Source organism: Aotus nancymaae, unplaced genomic scaffold (genome assembly GCF_030222135.1).
Source record: "Aotus nancymaae isolate 86718 unplaced genomic scaffold, 86718_ANA_hifiasm-v0.15.2.pri h1tg000079l, whole genome shotgun sequence".
NCBI lineage: Eukaryota > Metazoa > Chordata > Mammalia > Primates > Aotidae > Aotus > Aotus nancymaae.
The window spans coordinates 22,431,546-22,452,259 of NW_026988494.1; the positions used below are offsets into that span (position 1 = coordinate 22,431,546).

The window sequence follows — 20,714 nt, forward strand, 5'->3', positions numbered from 1 at the left end:
CTTTTTCACCTACAGTAGGATTATATCTCAAACCCATCATGAATTGAAAACATTGTAAGTAAAAAGTGCATTTATTACAGCTAATCTAGTAAACATCATAGCTTAGCCTCGCCTTCCTTAAACATGCTCCGGAAGCCGGGCACAGTGGCTTACTCCTGTAATCCCAGCACTTTGGGAGGCTGACATGGGTGGATTACCTAAGGTCAAAAGTTCGAGACCAGCCTGGCCAACATGGCAAAACCCCACCTGTACTAAAAATAGAAAAGAGTTAGCTGGGCATGGTGGCACTCACCTGTAATCCTAGCTACTTGGGAGGCTGAGGCAGGATAATCACCTGAACCCAGGAGGCGGAGGTTGCAGTGAGCCGAGATCACACCATTGCACTCCAGCCTAGGCGACAAAGCAGGACTCTGTCTCAAAAAAACAAACAAAAAAACCATGTGGCACTGTTTACAATAGCAAAGACTTGAAACCAATCCAAATGCTCATCAATGATAGACTGGATAAAGAAAATATGGCACATATACACCATGGAATACTATGTAGCTATAAAAAAAGATAAGTTCATGTCCTTTACAGGGACATGGATGAAGCTGGAAACCATCATTCTCAGCAAACTGACACAACAGAAAATGAAACACTGCATGTTCTCTTAAGTTAGTGTTGAACAATGAGAACACATGGACACAGGGAGGGGAATATCACACACCAGGGTCTTTTGGGGGTGAGGAGATTGGGGAGGGATAACATTAGGAAAAATACCTAATGTAGATAATGGGGGGATGGATGCAGCACAGCACCATGGGATGTGTAGACCTATGTAACAATCCTGCACCATCTGCACATGTACCCCAGAACTTAAAGTATAATAATAAAAAAAATGCTCAAGATACTTACATTAGCCTACACTTGAGCAAAATTGTCTAACACAAAGCCTATTTATAATAAAGTGTTGAATATCACATGTGCTTTATTGGATACTGTACTGGAAATGAAAGTAGGAATGGCTTGCTGCTGTTGCCCAGCACTGCAAGAGATTATAATGCTGCATATCACTAGCCTGGGAAAAGTTCAAAATTCAAAAATCAAAATATGATTTCTACCATACATGTTTGCTTTTGCACTATCATAAAGTAAAAAAGAAATCAAAATAAAAAACCATAGTCAGTCAGGGATCATCCATATATGGTGTGAGATAAGGGTCTAATTTCATTCTTGATGTTGCTATTCACTTTTCCCAACACCATTTATCGAAGATCCTTTCAAGAAATAACCTTTTCTCACTGTGTATTCTTGGCAACTTTGTGGAAAAGCAATTTACCTTAAATGTGTGGGTTGATTTTTGAGCCCTTTATTCTGTTCCATTGGTCATTGTATCTATGTTTATGCCAGCATCATGCTGTTTTAACTATAATAGCTTTGTAATACAATTTGAAGTTACTTTCTGTGAATTCTTAGAAGTGCCATGTTTTAACCACATCAGCACAAATTTAAATTTGAATATATTCTCAAGGAAAATTTAAAAAAATGTTTTGTTCAGTGATACATCTAAGACATGGAAGACTCCTTGACACATAGTAGACACTTAATAAATGCTTGATAACTCAATACAATTATATGCAAAAAAAGCTAATCAGCACAAAATAGTCTCCAAGTTCTTAATGTTAATAAATTCAGTAAATGACTGTTTCATTGATTATATTTTTTAAATGTCTAAAATTTGCATCTAAAAGGTATGAATTTCAAACAAAAAAGTGTCAGAGCCTAAGGCACAGAATCCTAAGTTCTGATGCTCGCACCAGGTTTTGTGCTGGCCAAGAGTACCCTCAGCATCTCTTGTCATTTTGAGATTCCTATGAAAGGGGAGAACAGATTATGTTGCTTTCCCACAGCTCATGTGAGGCTTCCACTGTGTTTTTCCATGGGTAACCAACCTTCCAGATTTTATCTTTTAAAATCTCTGCTTCCACCTCTTCTTCCTTGTCTTCAGTGAAAATAGTTCTTTTCCATACAAATTTGAGATTGCGACTTGAGATATCCCCATTCAAATGTCTTTTCTCAACCTGTTGTAGACTCCTGCCCTTTGTTTGAAAAGAGTGAAACATCATGAACTTTACTTTTTGACCTTTGAACATTCATAGGAGAGACAGGGGAAAGAGGCAGCACAGAGGCCCTGGAGACTGCCTGCCTATAAGCGGCTGTCATGGTTTGAGCTTCTAAAAGGGCAAGCCTGTTGCTAAGGAAACTGCTGCTCTAGGAAGGCTAAACACACAGTAAAATAGCAGCAAAGGAAGGCATAAATAAGTCAGATGCTTGGGGGAGGGGTGGCATGAGGCAACCTAAGAACTTTAAACCTTTATTGCTAGGAACATATCGAAGGCTCTTGTGAGGGGAAAATCAAGCATCTGTATCCCTTCCTAGAGAATAGCTGTAATTTAAAGGAAGCCTAGACTTCATGTGATTTTAATTTTGCTTAGTACACAAGCAGAAAAACAGTGGCTGTCAATATTCCATTAATATTTAGAAAGCTTTTCTTCCTCTTCATTCTTTTTTTTCTTTCTTTCTTAAAAAGAAAAAAAGGAAAAAAAAAGGAAATAAGATAAATGAGAGCTAAAACTTGTATAGTCATAACAACAGATTATGAAAGCATGATGATACATCAGAATTTTAGTTTATGAGGGTTAGCCATGTTCCTTTGTGTAACACTTTTATAAATTAATTTTAAGAATATAAAGAACTGGTAATTACCTATTAGAATAAATCGCAAGTGAATAGGATACTTTAAAAATGAATAATTCATATAAATGGAATTTAAATTATAAATACAAGAAATTTTATTAGGAAGTATGGTTATACTTATTATTAAAATAAAAAGATAATAGAGCTGTTTGATACCCAAATTGCTGATCCTCCATCCATGTTATTACCGTTATAGAATGAGTAATAGAAATAATGTAACTATTCAGGTAAAATATTTCCATTGACCAAATAGCAATATTTCTTTCTTATAGATCTAGACAAGTGACTGTAAACACATATTTATAGTCTGTGTTGAAACCCTTTCTAAAGGAATTTTTAGAAATACATTAACATTTGAAAAAATATACATATTAAAATATATTTCTGCTAAATATTACATATTGCTGTTTCTCCGTTCTTTAGCTCAGTTATAGTGCTCCTAATTTGAGTAATGAATTCATGATAAATAACATTTTACTTGTTAATGTTTGTATCTCATTAATGGCCTTTTAAAATCACTGAAGTCATAGATGTCATATAAAAAGGCAAAAAATATAGAAGTATATGATGAAGAAGGTAACACATTCCCTTCTCTTTCTTTCAGTCCCTTTGCCAGGAATCACCATTGTTAATCCTTTTGTGTTTATCCTTCAACATCTCTTAAAAAAAAAAATTTAGAAAGTATGTAACAATTTTCCAAATTTAATCATGTCTATTTGTGACATTTAGTATCATAAGAACATATTTGTAATACTCAAAAGCTTCTTTTATTTTGTAGCCAGTGTTTAAAGTAACTAGTAAGTATAGATGTGGTGACTTTCGAAATTATGTAATATATGTATTTTTAAATGAATAACTTTTCTTAAAAGTAGTTATGCCCATAGTTAATGTGTATTACATTTATTTCCTGTTAATTACTTCTAACACAATAAGCCTTGAGTGACTTAAATGAATACATTTCAAAATTAGGAAACATTAAAAAGATTTTTAACCTTATGCTAAATACAGGAGGAGTATAACTTCAAAGGCATTTTCCTATTAACATAAGTCATTTTATGCCAGTGAAAGTTAGATTTTTAATATGCAATGAGTTGGTACAGCATCTAACATGAACAATCTTTGGACCTGTCATTGCCATGGCTTGTAAAAACATCTGCTTGCATCAGTAAACATTTCCTTTCCGTCCATCCTCTCCTCTCCCAGAATAAGTCATAAGTCCAGAGCTATGCTATCTAGATTGCTTCATTATTAAAGGTATATTGTTGATTAGAGATCATGTAATCTAAGCCTTTCATTTAACATTTTATGGTATCTAAATAACGCTTCTATTTCCTGTTTCTGGGGCCATTTTCAAACAAATTTATGAATAGGAGTCCACAAAATTCCAAGTTCGAAGTCATACAGCTACCACCAGTACACCTAAAATTTTGGCTTTGAAAATATCCACCTCCTTGTTAGGCTATAAATATTTTTATTTTAAAGGATGTTTTACCAGAGTAAGTGTGTAAGATAGACCCATGGGTGGGGGGCAGTGCCAAGATGGCCGAGAGGGGGCAACACTGGAATGCAGCTCCCGGCAAATGGGATGCAGAGGGCTAGATGATTTCACGATTCCAAGTGAGGTGCTGGGTTCATTTTGGGGAGACTGGAAGGACTCTGAAAGTAGCCCAGGGAGGGAGCCAAATCATGAGCGAACTCCCATTTACAATTGCTACAAAGAGAATAAAATAGGAATACAACTAACAAAGGACGTTAAAGATCACTTCAAGGAGAACTACAAACTACTGCTCAAGGAAATAAGAGAGGACACAAACAGATGGAAAAACATTCCATGCTTATGGTTAGGAAGAGTCAATATTGAGAAAATGGCCATACTGCTCAAAGTAATTTATAGATTCAATGCTATCCCCTTCAAGCTACCATTGGCTGCCTTCACAGAACTGGAAAAAAACCACTTTAAACTTCATATGGAACCGAAAGAGAGCCTGCATAGCCAAAACAATACTAAGCAAAAAGATCAAAGCTGGAGGCATCACTATACCTGACTTCAAACTATACTACAAGGCTACAGTAATCAAAACAGCATGGTACTGGTACCAAAACATAAATATAGACCAATGGAACAGAACAGAGGCCTCGGAAATGATGCTACACATCTACAACCATCTGATCTTTGACGAACCAGACAAAAACAAGCAATGGGGAAAGAATTCCATGTTTAATAAATGGTGTTGGGAAAACTGGCTAGCCATATGCAGGAAGCTGAAACTGGACCCCTTCCTTACACCTTATACAAAAATTAACTCCAGATGGATTAAAGATTTAAATGTAAGAATTAACATCACAAAAACCCTAAAAGAAAACCTAGGCAACACCATCCAGGACATAGGCACAGGGAAGGACTTCATGACTAAAACATCAAATGCATTGGCAACAAAAGCCAAAATAGACAAATGGGATCTAATTTGTCTATTTTTTGGCTTCTGCACAGCAAAAGAAACAATCATTAGAGTGAACCAGCAACCAACAGAATGGGAAAAAATTTTTGCAATCTACCCATCTGACAAAGGGCTAATATCCAGAATCTACAAAGAACTTAAGCAAATTTACAAGAAAAAAACAAATTCATTCAAAAGTAGGTGAAGGATATGAACAGACATTTTTCAAAAGAAGACATATATGCGGCCAACAAATATATGAAAAAATGCTCATCATCATTGGTCATTAGAGAAATGCAAATCAAAACCACATTGAGATACCATCTCGCACTGGTTAGAGTGGTGATCATTAAAAAATCTGGAGCTAATTTTTGTATTTTTAGTAGAGATGGGGTTTCACCATGTTGGCCATGCTAGTCTTGAACTCCTGACCTCAGGTGATCCACCCACAGCCTCCCAAAGTGCTGGGATTATAGGTGTGAGCCACCTTACCCGGCCTGATTGTATGAATTTGATTATTTTAGACATATAATTGTGAAGTATTTGTCTTTTCATGACTGTGTTATTTCACTTACTCATCAGTTATGAGACCTGACTGAATTCCAAGCACTGTGCTAGGTACAGTGTAGGAATATATTATTAAAAACATGCAGTTCATTTCCTCAAATAGCTCACACTCTAATATGTGACCTAAAAATAGAATTTATGGAAATAATTATATAACTTTCCATCTGACTTATTTTCTACTTGATAGCATTTAAATACAAGAAAGTATTAAAATCAATTGTTATATTTCCTTTCATGAAAGATTAAGATATTATTTCTTGATTAAAATGATAATCTGTTTTATAATACTACTTTTTGGTTACTGATGGACTTTGGAAAAATATGAACAACATATATTCTAATATATTTATATGCATTAGTGTATATATATTGCACTAATTAGGTTTTATAATATGCAAGCACTATCACACTTATCATCTTGCTTGATTTGCACAAGGTCAGTGTAGGATTACCGAAGCCATTTGCTTTGTCAAAGGCACTTGGCTAGTACAAATACCCTTCTTCCTTCTGTCCTCTGAAACTAAAAGAATACTTAGTCTGATTCTAAAAGTATTATACTGTATATATTTTAGAGTGAAAATAAGTATTTTTCTTTTCATTGGGATCTAAAATATGAACTGCAGTGTTATGAAGTACACATATCTTAAGTGTATAGATTGATGAAATTTTATAATATATCATGTAACTATCATTGAGATTAAAGTACACAACATTTCTATAGCCCAGAAATGCTGCCATGCACCTTTTGAGTAACTAGTCCCTTCTCCTCCCACAATGATGACTCATGAAGGTAACCATTATTCTGACTTGTAGGTTTGTTTTACATGTTCTTGAACATTGTGTAAGTGGAATCTTTCTGTATATTGACTTTTGTGTCCAGCTGCTTTTGCCTTGCATTTTAACTGCAAGATTCATTCATGCAGTTGCTTGAATATAGTTTAAAAAATTTCTGTGTAGTATTTCAGTATATTCTGTAGTATGAATGCTATTTTTAAATACTTGGTACCATTGATGGCTATTTCAATTATTTCCAGTTTTTGGCTATTATAAATAAAACTTCTATGAGCACCTTGCACATGTCTTTTTTCCTCCAGTGGACGTGTGCAGAAATTTCTCATACACACACACCCCTTAATGAGTGGAATTATGGTTACTGGGATAGGCATATATTACACTTTAGAAGACACTGCCAATTTTCCAAAGTGTTTAAAACCAGCTTATATTCCCATGAAAAATTTAAGACAGTACTAATTTATTTACTTTCTCATTGATTTAATGATGCTGTCAGTATTTTAGATTTTAGGTATTCTGGGTGTGTTTATAAAGTTATCACAATGTGGATTTAATTTACATTTCCCAAATGGAATACTGTTTTTGAGCAGCTTTTCTTGCACTCATTGGCTGGTTGGCAATTCTCTTTTGCTCCTGTTTAAAGTCTTTTACACATTTTAAATTCTAAGCCAAAACAACAAAGACAGAGATATCACACTACCTGACTTCAAACTATACTGCAAGTTTCCAGTAACAAAAACAGCATGGTACTGGTACAAAAACAGACACATAAACCAATGGAACAAGATAGAGAACCCAGAAGTAACCCATCTGATATTTGGCAAAGCCAACAAAAATAAGCAATGGAGAAAAGATTGCCTATTCAATAAATAGTGCTGGGATAACTGGCTATCCATATGCAGAAGACTGAAACTTGACCTCTACCTATCACCATACTCAAAAATTAAAATGGATTAAAGATGTAAATGTAAGACCTAAAGCTATCAAAAAAAAAATTCTAGAAGAAAACCTAGAAAATTTCCTCTCTAGGTTGATCTTGACAAAGAATTTATGGCTAAGTCTTTAAAAACAATTCATGTCAATTAATGATGTCAAGCTAGAAATCCTTTGAAGTTAAAGAAAACACAGCCATTGGCAGGAATCAGTTTGTGATCCACTTGTTGGCCTCTAACTTCAGTTTTCTTTTTATTGATATGTTCCTTCCAGTTTGGAAATTGAGATTGCTACTGAACTCATAGAATTATTTGAAATCCTTCAATCTTTGCCTGCATTTTAAAAGTGCTCATATATCATAAAGAGTTCACTTTACTTGAGTTTATGCAATACTTACTTGTTAAATTTTATGGGCCTAGTGTGTATTTAGTTTATTAATTGGTTGGCTCTTTAATAATTTTTCTGATACATAATTTACTATTAAACTAATGTATTTCGTACAATTTGATGCATGTAAACAACACCACTATCAAGATGGAGAATAGTATTTTTTTCATGCCAACTGGGCCCTTGGGCCCATTCCTGGAAAATTCCTTCTGCATCTCTTACCCCAGTCAACCAATGAGCCACTTGCTACCAACACTGATCAGATTTGTTGTTTCTACAACAAATGGACTGATGCAGTGGGGTATTACTCTTTTGTGTCTGGCTTGGTTATATGTTAGTGCTTAGCAGGAATTTGTTTTTTAAATATATCAACATTTGTCCTAAAAAAATGACGTATTGGGTACTGTGCTCACTCCCTCAGTAACAGAATCATTCATACTCATAAACCTTAGCATCACACAATATACCCTTGTGAAAAAATCTGCATAAGTACCTCATGAGTCTAGGAAGAAGTTGAAATTATAAAAAAAAAGCCATTCATCTGTGGATGTTTAGATTGTTTAGTTTTTCAATGAAGCTCCTATAGATGTTTATATCTAAGTATTTGTGTGGACATATGTTTTCATCCCTCTTGTGTAATTATCTAGAAGTTGACCTGCTGGTTCATGTGGAAAGTATATGTTTAACTTTATAAGATACAGCCAAACTGTTTCTCAAAATTGTTATACTATCTTTCAGCCTTACTAGCAATGAATAAGAATTTTAGTTACTTCACATTCTCCTCAGTGCTGAGTACTGTCAATCAAATTTTTTACCCATTTTATTGAGGGTGTGCTATGGTTAGGCTTTGTTTCCCCACTGAAATCTCATCTTAAATTGTAATTGCCATAATCTCTATGTGTCAAGGGAGAGACGGGGTGAAGATGATTGAATCACGTGAGCTGTTTCTTCCATGCTTTTCTCATGCTGTATCTCAGATATATCTTTGATATATTTACAAAATGGAATCCTGCTAAGCACTAATATATAAAGGAAGAGCCCTTTATAAAACCATCATACTGTGAGTTCTCTTGAGATACACTATGATGGTTTTATAAAGGGCTCTTCCTTTTACTGAGCACTTCTCCTTCCTGCCACCTTGTGAAGAAGGTGCCTTTTTCCCCTTTGCCTTCCACTGTGATTGTAGGTTTCCTGAGGCCTCCCCAGTCATGCTGAACTGAGTGTCAATTAAGCCTCTTTCCTGTCTAAATTACCCAGTCTCAGGCAGTTCTTTATAGTAGTATGAAAACAGATTAATACAGAATGCAATATTATTATACCATGGTTTTACTTTGAATTTTCATGATGTCTGATGGGTTTCCTGTGGTTATTGGCAATTTGTATGTTTTCTTTTGTGAGTTATCTGTTCAAGTCTTTGCTCATTTTAAAAATTGGGGTTTTGACCTTGTGGGGCCAAGATGGCTGATTAGAAGCAGTGGCAATTCGAGGCTGCCATCAAAAGGAACCATAACAGCATGTGAATCTTCCACCACAAACTAAGGTATCCAGGTTCTGTTATCACAACTTACTAGGCATCTGGCATGACCCATGGAAAGGAAGGGAGAGCAGTGTGGTGCAGCAGCCCACCTGAGGGCCATGTAGGGCAGAGGATCCCCCAACCCCTAGCTAGGGGAGGTGGAGAGTGAATGTGCTACTCAGCCTGGGAAAACATGCTTTTTTCTATGGAACTGTGCAATCCATAGATCAGAAGATCCCACTCGCAAGCCCATGCCACCAGAGCCTAGGATTCCAGCCATGGAGCTGCGCAGATTTTCAACAGCCACCAAGTTAGAATCAGCTTAAGTCTGTCCAGCTCCCAGGGGGAGTGGTGACCAGCACCACATTTATAGCTGCCTGCTGTCTAAGCCTTTTGAGCTCCTTGCAGGAGGGGTGAATGTCAACACTGGAACTGATAGCTGCCTAACATACTAACTTCCCAGGGCAGGGAAAGGGCAGCGGCCATCTCTATAGCTTCAGGCTATGCTTTTCTCCTGCTGGAGCTGGGATGGCTGGACTGCATGGTCCCAAGTGGTATCCCCCCGAGACGAACACACTGGCTGTGGCAGACTGTTGACAGAGTGCCTCTTCAGGCCTGACCCTGACCCATCCCACTTCACTGGGTGGAGCTTTCTTGCAGGAACTCCAACAACTACAGCCAGGGGCTCAGGGACAGAACTCTGATCTCCCTGGGCCTGAGCCCCTAGAGGAGAGGGGTGGGCATAGTCTCCAACCAGCAGACTTAGTCATTCCTCCTGCTAGTTCTGAGGAATCTAGGCAGCCCAAATGTGTGGGTTTCTCTTCAGCATAGCACACTCCCTCCACCAAGGGACAGTCAAAGTGCTGTGTTAAACGGGTCCTGCTCCCCGTGTCACCCAACTGGGTAAGACCCTCCAATGGGTTGTCAGATACCCTATACAGGAGCATTCCTACTGGCATCAAGCTGGTGCCCCTCGAGGTCAGACATCCCAGAGGAAGGATCAGGCATCTAACTTGGCTGTTCTCTGGCCCCCTTGAGTGACAGTTTCAGGCACAGGAGTAAACCAGATGAATAGGGCCTGAAGTGAACCCCCAGAAAACTGCAGAAGTCCTACAAAAGAGGGACCTGACCATTGCATGGAAAACAAAGCACCACCACCACCATCAACAAAAAAGTCCCCACAAAAAACCCCATTCAAGGGTCTGCAGCCTCAAAGATTGATAGTAGACAAGTTCATGAAGATGAAAATCAATGAAAAAATGCTGAAAACCCAAAAGGCCAGAGTGTCTGTTCTCCAATGATTGCAGCAACTCTCCAGCAAGGGCACAGAACCTGAGGGAGAATGAGATGGACGAATCGAGAGAAGTAGGCTTCAGAAGGCGGGTAATAACAAACTCTGCTGAGCTAAAGGAGCATGTTCTAACCTAATGCAAAGAAACTGAGAACCTTGGTAAAATGTTATAGGAGCTGCTAACTAGAATAGCCATTTTAGAGAGGAACATGAATTACCTGATGGAGCTGAAAAACGTAGCATGAGGACTTCATGAAGCATATGCAAGTATCAATAGCTGAAATGACCAAGCAGAAGAAAGGATATCAGAGTTTGAAGGCCATTTTGCTGAAATAAGACACATAGATGAGATTAGAGAGAAAAAGAATGAAAAGGAACAAACAAACCCCCTGAGAAATATGGGACTATGTAAAAAGACCAAACCTATGATTGATTGGAGTTACCAGAAAGAGACAGGAATAATGGAACCAAGTTGGAAAACACACTTCAGTATATTATCCAAGAGAGATTCCCCAACTTAGCAAGACAGGCCAACATTAAAGTTCAGGAAATACAGAGACCACCACTAAGATCCATAAGAACATCAACCCAAAGACACATAATCATCAGAGTGTCCAAGGATGAAATGCAGGAAAAAATGTTAAGGGCAGCCAGAGAGAAAGGCCAGTTCACCTACAAAGGGAAGCCCATCAGACTAAGAGAGGACCTCTCAGCAGAAACCCTAGAAGCCAGAAGAGAGTGGGGCCAATATTCAACATTCTTAAAGTAATTTTCATCCCAAAATTTCATAACCAGCCAAACTAAGCTTTATAAGTGAAGGAGAAATAAAATCCTTTCCAGACAGGCAAATGCTGAGGGATTTCATCACCACCAGGCTTGTCTTGCCAGGAGATCCTGAAGGAAGAATTAAATATGGAAAGGAAAAATCAGTACCAGCCACTGCAAAAACACACCACAACATAAAAACCGATGGCACTATGAAGAAACTGCATTAACTAATATGCAAAATAACCAGCTAGCATCATGATGACAGGATCAAATTCACACATAATAATATTAGCCTTAAATGTATGTAAATAGGCTAAATGCCCCAATTAAAAGAAACAGACTGGCAAATTGGATAGTCAAGACCCATGGGGGGTACTGTATTCAGGAAACCCATTTCATGTGCAAAGACATGCATTGGCTCAAAATAAGCAAATGGAAAGCCAAAAAAATAGATAATAAAAAAAAAGTTGGGGTTGCGATCCTAGTCTCTGATAAAATAGATGTTAAACCAATAAAGATCAAAAAATACAAAGAAGGGCATTATATAATTGTAAAGGGATCAGTGCAACAAGAAGAGCTAACTGTCCTAAATATATATGCCCACCAATAAAGGAGCACTCAGATTCATAAAACAAGTTCTTAGAGATCTACAAAGAGGCTTAGACTCCTACACAGTAATAGTGGGAGACTTTAACACCCCACTGTCAATATTAGATAAACAAGACACAAAATTAACAAGGATATTCAGGACTTGAACTCAGCTCCAGATCAAGTGGACCTAATAGATGTCTACAGAACTCTCCACCCCAAATCAACAGACTATATGCTCTCTCAGTGCCACATGCACTTATTCTAAAATTGACCACATAATTGGAAGGAAAACAATCTTCAGCAAATGCAAAAAAAAAAAAAAAAAAAAAAAAAAAAAAAAAAATAGTCGGTCAGACCACAGTGCAATCAAATTAGAACTTAGGATTAAGAAACCATCTCAAAACCACACAACAAATCAATAAATGTAATCCATCACATAAACAGAACGAATGGCAACAACCATGTGATCATTTCAATAGATGCAGAAAAGGCCTTTGGCAGAATTCATCCATTCACGTTAAAAGCTCTCAATAAGCTAGGTATTCATGGAACATATCTCAAAATAAGAGCCACTTACGACAAACCCACAGCCAATAGCATACTGAATAGGCAAAAGCTGGAAGCATTCCCTTTGAAAACCAGCACAAGACGAGGATATGCCTCCTCTCTCCACTCCTATTCAGAACTCTTTTTTCAGTTTCAGTCTACATAGAAGTTTCTCAATTGCAGTTGATCCTTGAACAACGCAAGGGTTTTTATGGCTGTTATTTGGCATATTTTTCTCAATTCTTTTGCTTTGAAAATATCTAAGACTTTAGATGTAAGAAACATTTTTTACAGATAACAAGTAATTGTGTGTTTCAAAAAATTTGTGACATTGTCTGTATTTTAATCAATATATTATAGACTATTCACATTTAAACTGATTAGTAACACAGTTCATTTAATGTCCACCATGTTTTTATGGTTTTCTGTTCTTTGTATTTGTTCTTTTTCTGCCTTCTCTGCTACTATTTTATATGATTTCATTTTACCTCCTTTCTTAGCATATCATTTATACTTAAAAATAACTTTTAGTGAGTTTTCTCCTCTGTGTAATCATGCATATTTTAAAATAAGATCCAATTTTAGGAAATACTGTACTGCTTCACATGTAGTATAGGTAGCTGAGAACAGAGTTATCAAAATCTCTATCCCATCCTTTGTGATATTATTGTCACTTATTTCATTTATCTGTATGTTTAATTACCATATATTGTTAAAATTCATACTTTAAAGTTATTTTTTAAATCAATTTACAGTAAGAAAAGTGAAAATTTTATTATTTCTTCTTCCTTACTTTATGTGGACCCGATACTTTATCTATATAATTTTTCTTCTACCTCAAAAAATTGTTTTAACATTTCTTACAAGGTAAGTGTGCTGGAAATGATTTATCTCAGATATTGTTTATCTGAAAAAATACTTTTCCTTCACTTTTGATGAAATTACTCAACATTTTGATGAGTAGTTTTGTGTTAGATATAGAAGTTTAGGTTGCCGACTTTAAAAATATTTTAAATATTTTACCCATTTTTTTCTTGCATGTTTCTGATGGAAAGTCTACCATAATTTTTTCTTTGTTCTGTAGGTAAGTTATTTGGAGAATAGAACTTTTTAAATGGAGAAGGGACTGGGTATGTTTTACAGTGATTACTCTTCCCTTCTCTTTATGAGAGCCATAATGAGATCTTCTGGTAGTATTCCTGAAAGTAAAGCCCATGAGTGTGGAAGGTTTCTTAACACTGCATTCCCTAGGAGTTTCTCATTCTTAACACTAACTCACATGCAAACCCCAGCAACTTGTCAAAATTTAAGGGTTCATGGCTCTAGCATCTTCTGCTGTGTGTAAGGAGACATCAGATGTGCCTGTGTTTCTTGAAATTGAGGTGGTAGTTTGCCCTGCAACCTCAGGTCTCTAATGGGTTCAAGAAAAGTCATTGGTTTTTATTGAGTGCAACATGTTCTTACTGTAAAGACAGCAGTAAAACAACAACAGCAACAACGACACAGCTGGTTTAAGAGACTTCTAAGGCCTCTACTTGTTGATGTTGATCCATTGGCTCTCATGGTGAGTCCATGCTTCTGCCGCTTTTCACAAGCTTGGAGAATAATCACGTGCTCCTCTTTCTTGAGTGTCTTAAATAATTTTTATCTTTGTGCTTTTCCTATTATTTCTAAGATAATCTCTCTAGGTTTTATTTTAACCCATAGATATAATTTCTGCAATGATTAATTAGCTTTCTATTGTCCTGATGATGCTTTTGAAATAAAGTGTTCTTAGTTTTTGTTAAATTTCCAGAAAAGTTTCTCATCATTTTTCACTCATTGTCTCCGTCTGCTTAGAATTGTAATGTTTTCTTGAATTTCTTTACAAAAATTAAAGTTGTATTACATGTTCTCTTTTTTGAAAGCAACTACTTAATACTAGTTGTAATTTTTCAGAGTAGTCTTTTAGTTAAAAATGCAACTTTTTAAAAAAAATGCTTGTCTCAGCCTGACAAAGGAGGGTCAAAGCTAGTCTAATTGCTTATTGAGAGAATACTGTCAGAGAGTATGTGATTCATTATTAGAATCTGTTTTAAAGTCTAAAGTTTTTAAATTTGCTGGAATATAGGTTCAACTGGTTATAGAGTAGAAAAGAAACTTTAATTAGAAATTTTCAAGAATGAATCTTTGTCTCTGGGAGGACGTATTTCTTTAATGTGTTTGTGATGGCAACCTTGTTTAAATGCCAGGAGCGTTCTTGTTATGAGATGGCATGCCTCCCACCTATCGTATTTCACAAGCAGCCCATCCCATACCTGCAGGAAGCTAGATGCATCCTGAGAGTAGGAATATTGCTTTGTCAAAATTCGAGTTTCTCGGCCGAGTGTGGTGGCTCACACCTGTAATCTCAGTACTTTGGGAGGCTGAAGTGGGTAGATGACCTGAGGTGAGGAGTTTGAGACCAACAAGACTAACATGGTGAAAATACAGAATACAAAATTCTGGTTTCCCTGACACTTATTTAAGATCTTAGAAATACCAGCATTTACCAAAAATAACCATCCTATAAATTTATCACGCTAAATGTAGGGAAGCAAAGGTGTTCTGCTAGCAATGTATTTCATTTATTTTTCCAGTGGATGTTTAATCCTCACTTATGATTAATCTGAGACTGACCAAAGGAGTAATGTCAGGAAAATGGTGGAGTAAGAGATACCACCCTTTATCTCTTCACACAAAAAAAGCAACAATTACACAACGTCAATCAATGAAAAGTCTTGGGGAGAGTTCAAATAAAAACCTGTAGTGGAGGAAGAAAAACCAGAATAACTGCACAGAAATGATTTTTGGGAAGATGGGCATACTTGAAACACCTGGCAGTAGCTAGGAACAAAGAAGAAAGATAGGGGCTATGATTATCAACCATGCAGTAAGTGCCACCATGGTCCCCAGTGGCCCTCTCTGCCAAGGACACTGGAAGCTTTCACTGAGGTAACCAACAGCTATCACGGCTGCAACATACTGGTTAGGGCAATGCTACTGTGTTCTCACTCCAAGAAAAATCCACTGTTGGGCCATCTTGGGATTGGGGCCACGAACCCCCAACCCTGTGTGTGCCTAGGACATCATGGCTTCTCCCCGTATATCTATACTCTATACCCCAGTTTTGTGGCCACACACATGTGCTTGTGCCTCAGACAATGAAGCTACTACTGCTGTGGGATAACACTGCTCTAGGTTCTATTTTTTTTTGAGATGAAGTCTTGCTCTGTGGCCCAGGTTGGAGTGCAGTGGTGCGATCTTGGCTCATTGCAACCTCCACCCCCCAGGTTCAAATGATTCTTTTGCCTCAGCCTCCTGTGTAGCTGGGATTACAGGTGTGTGCCATCACACCCAGCTAATGTATTTTTAGTAGAAACAGAGTTTCACTATGTTGGTCAGACTGGTCTAGAACTTCTGACCTCAGGTGATCTGCCCACCTTGGCCACCCCAAAGTGCTGGGATTACAGGTGTAAGTTACCGCGCCCAGCCTGCTCCAGGCTCTTGAGTCATGATTGCTATGTACATGCCTGTGCTACAGACCCAGGCTTTGCCACTGCTATGTAAGCACCTATGCCATGAGCATCTTAGCCACATTCACAATGAGTTAGACTGTAGTGCAGGCCCTAGAGCCATAATCTCTCTGCATGCAACTGCAGTCCAGGCCCCAGCTTTCTTCTCATCTCATGAATGCCCATGTCTCAGATGTTAGAGCAACTGACATAGTGAGCTACCCTGAGTCCTGGACCCTAGAGCCACACTGCAGACATTAGTGCCACCAACACAGTGAGCTAGCCTGTACCCTGGACCCTAAATTGACTGTCACTCTGCATGTGCTTGTTCTCCAGACTCCAGCTTTGTTGCTACTATGTAAGGACTTACACTGCAAACATGGGAACTATCGCTGCAGCAAATGTCTGTGCCTCAGTCCCCAGAGCAGCAGTAACCTTGCGTATGCTCCATGCTGGACCCTGGCTCTGCAACTGATCCATAAACACCCTCACCTCTCACTGTTACCAATGTGGCAGTGGGGGGTGCCTGCCAACCAGACCCTTGTACCACTGCTGTCCCAGATCCTGCAGCCACAGTTCTTCCACATGTGCCCGTGGTCCAGATCCAGGCTCGGGCCACTACACAGGCACCACAGATCAGACACTAGTCCCACCCCAACTTCCAAGGTACCCACAAGCCAGATCTGGTGCTAAGAGGGATCTCCTCAGCCACAACTTCCCCATGGAAGAAAAAGAGATCAGGAGACCTTGAGCAGTGTTCACCACCAAGAATCCAAACAGCTCTCACTACTCATGCAGATACTCAGTTTTGGCTTCTCATGACCCCTGCAAATCTTTTCTGACACCAGTCTTAGATGAAAGAGCTGCATGATGGCTACATAACCACACGTTTACTCAAGCTGAAAATCACTGCACCTCACTCAGCCAGCCCCTTCATATCCACCCATAGATGAACATTTTTCCCCACTAACACCAGCCTATGAAGTCTAGAAGACATTTTTTTCTTGACAAATCAAAGATCATTATATAATGATAAAAATATATATTCATCAAGAGGACGTAATTATAAACAAGTTATTAAGTTCTGATGTTGGATATATAATGCCTCCAATATCAGACCACCAAAATACATCTGGGAAATACTCATAAATGTGAAGGAGAAGATGTACAGCAACAAAATAGCAGGGACATCAGTACCACACTTTGAGCAATGGACAGATCATCCAGATGAAAATCAATGAGGAGACATTGGACTTGAGCTATACCTTGTATAACATGAATCTAACAGGTATATATAGAACATTTCATCCAACAGCAAATTGTGTTCCGTGTATACTGCTTGGATGATGGGTGAAATAAAATAAGAGAAATCACCACTGAAGAACTTACTCATGTAACCAAATATCACCTGTTCCCCCACAAAACCCATGGAAATAAATTTTTAGAAAAATAGCGGGAAAATGGTCTCTGTTTGCAGATGGCATGATCTTATATTCATACAAACTTGAAGACTACCAAAAATGATTTAGTAAAGTTGCAGCATACAAAATCAATACACAAAAATCAGTTTTATTTCTATGTGTTGACAATAAACTTTTCGAAGAAGAAATTCAGAACACAATCTCATTTAAAATAGCACCAGAGGCCAAGTTGTGGGAGTGAAACCAACACCTGGCTCAGAGCAGCAGCCGCTGAAGGGTCCCTAGCCAGTGTCCTGCCACCTGTCCGCAAGCATGGGGAACATCTTCACCAACCTCTTCAAGGGCCTTTTTGGCAAAAAAAGAAACGCTCATCCTCACGGTGGGCCTGGATGCAGCGGGGAAGACCACGATCCTGTACAAGCTTAAGCTGGGCGAGATCGTGACCACCATTCCCACCATAGGCTTCAACGTGGAAACCATGGAGTACAAGAACATCAGCTTCACTGTGGGATGTGGGTGGCCAGGACAAGATGCAGTCTCTGTGGCGCCACTACTTTCAGAACACGCAAGGCCTGTTCTTCGTGGTGGAAAGCAATGACAATACGTGAACTAGGCCCGTGAGGAGCTCGTGAGGATGCTGGCTGAGGACGAGCTCCGGGGATGCTGTTCTCCTGGTGTTCACCAACAAGCAGGAACTCCCCAACGCCAGAATGCAGCTGAGATCACAGACAAGCTGGGGCTGTACTCCCTACACCACAGGAACTGGTCCATTCAGGCCATCTGTGCCACCGGCAGTGACGGGCTCTATGAAGGACTGTCTGTCAATCAGCTTCGGAACCGGAAGTGAACGCGAACCCCCTCCCTCACTTCTCTCACGCTCTGTTTAACTCTCACGTGGCAAACGTGCGGCTCGTGGTGTGAGTGCCAGAAGCTGCGTGCATGGCTTGTTCACCGTGTGCCTCGCACTGTGCTGTAAATGTGACAGACGCAGCCTGGGGCCAGGTGTTTTATTTAATATTAATAGTTTCTCATGAGGTAGTTTATGGTACTCCTATGAAATATTACTCAGGTTTTTTTTGTTGTAAAAAGAAAAATCAACTCACTGTTGAGTGCTGAGAGGGGATGTAGGCCTGTGGACACCTGGCCTCTGGGAGTTGCTGTTTTGGGAGATCTGGGAACACTCGTGGCTTTTTAGAGCTGTGTTGAAATCCATTTTGGTGGCTGGTTTTTAACCCAGACTCAGTGCACTTTTTTAAATAGTTAAAAATGCAAGTCAAGAAGAGTTGAACACACAGAAGGGAGAACCCGCCTCACATAGATTTGCAGCTATGATCTGGATGCTGGTTGCTAGGCCAGCTGTTCCCCTCGGGAACATCAGACTCTGGAGCTGCAGACCGTGATCAATTCTGCATGGTCACAATAGAGATCCCTGCAACTCGCTTGTCCTTGGGTCATCCTGCATTCCATAGCCATGTGCTTGTCCCTGTGCCCCTAACGTTCCCAGGGGCCAGGCTAGGAGCCCACAGCTGCCCCACTCCCCCACAGGCTGCCCCACCTACCTTCAGGCAGCCTATGAGACCCAGGGCCCCACCTGTGCCTCGATCAGCATGTGGCCAGAGTGAGTCCGACGTCCCCAGCACTCGTGCTCGCTCAGACACTTTGGCAGGATGTCTGGGGCCTCACCAGCAGGAGTGTGTGCAAGCCAGGCAGGTGGTCCACCTAGACCCACAGCCCCTCAGGAGGACCCCACCTCCATGTGTGACCTAGCTTTCTCTCCCTCAGCCTGCAAGCGTCCAACTTGCCATCAAAAAAGACAAACTTTACTTTTTTCTTTTGTATTTTGATAAATACTGAAGAAGCTGGAGCTGTTAAAGTTATCTTGGGGAAACCTCAGAACTCGTCTATTTGGTGTCATGGAAACTTACTGCTTTCAATACATGATTAGTAATCAACTGTTTTGTATACTTGTTTTCAGTTTTCATTTCAACAAACAAGCACTGTAATTATAGCTATTAGAATAAAATCTCTTAACTATTTCAAAAAATAGCACCAGAAAGAACAAAACACTTAAATCAATGTGGTGAAGAATCTGTACACTAAAATCTGTAACACACTGATGGAAGAAATTGAAGACACAAATAAATGGAAGGAAATATGTGTTCATGGATTTGAAGAATCAGCATTGTCAAAATATTCATATTACACGAAGCAATCTACAGATTAAATGCAATTTCTGTTAAAATTCTAATGGCATTTTTCACAGAATTAGAATAAATAAATAATCCTAAAATTAGTGTGGAACCACAAATGACCCTGAATGGCCAAAGCAATTTGAGCAAGAACAAAGTGGGAGATGTCACACTTCTACCCATGCATATATGGTCAACTAATGTTTGACCAAAGTGTCAAGGTTACACAATGATGAAAGAATACTTTTCAATAAATGGTGCTGGGAGAACTGGATATCCACCAGCAAAATAATGAAATTGGATATGATACACAAAAATCAACTCAAAATGAATTAAAGATTTAAATATAAGACCTTAGACATAAAACTCACAGAAGAAAATGTAAGGAAGAACTTGATTACATTGGTCTTAGCAATTGGATTGGCTATGATACCAAATGCACAGACAACAAAATAAAAAATAAGATTACATCAAACTCAAAATCCTATGCAGAGCAATGTAAACAATCAATGAAATGAAAAGGCGCAACCCATGGAGTGGGAAAAACATGTTTGTTAGCCATGTATCTGATAAGGATTAATAACCCAATTAAAAATGGGCAGAGGACCTAAAAAGACATTTTTTCCAAGGAATACTTAAAAATGGTCAGCAGGTATATGAAAAGGTGCTCAACATCACTAATCCTCAGTGATATTCAAATTGTTTTATTCCAAATGCAAATCAAAACTACAATGAGATATCTCACACCTATTGGGATGGCTACTATGAAAAATCAAAAGAAAAAAAGTGTTCTCTAGGCTGTGGAGAAAAATGGAACCCTTACACATTGTTGCTAGGAATGTAAATGGGTACAACCATTATGTAAAATGGCATGAAGTGTCCTAAAAAAAAATTACAAATAGAACTAGGCGATTCAGCAATTACACTTCTGGGTGCAAAATAACTATCTCAAAGAGATATCTACACCCCTGTGTTCATTGCAGCATTTTTTCACAATGTTCAC

The 20,714-nt window shown here is 38.5% G+C and overlaps 1 long non-coding RNA gene and 1 pseudogene across 1 annotated transcript in view; both read left to right on the top strand.

Moving 5' to 3' along the window:
* The window catches only part of LOC105705324 (uncharacterized), a 194,517-nt gene that overhangs the window by 24,703 nt on the left and 149,100 nt on the right, over nucleotides 1–20,714 (top strand). The window lies entirely within an intron of this gene.
* Nucleotides 17,835–18,369, top strand: LOC105705323 (ADP-ribosylation factor 1-like; annotated as a pseudogene).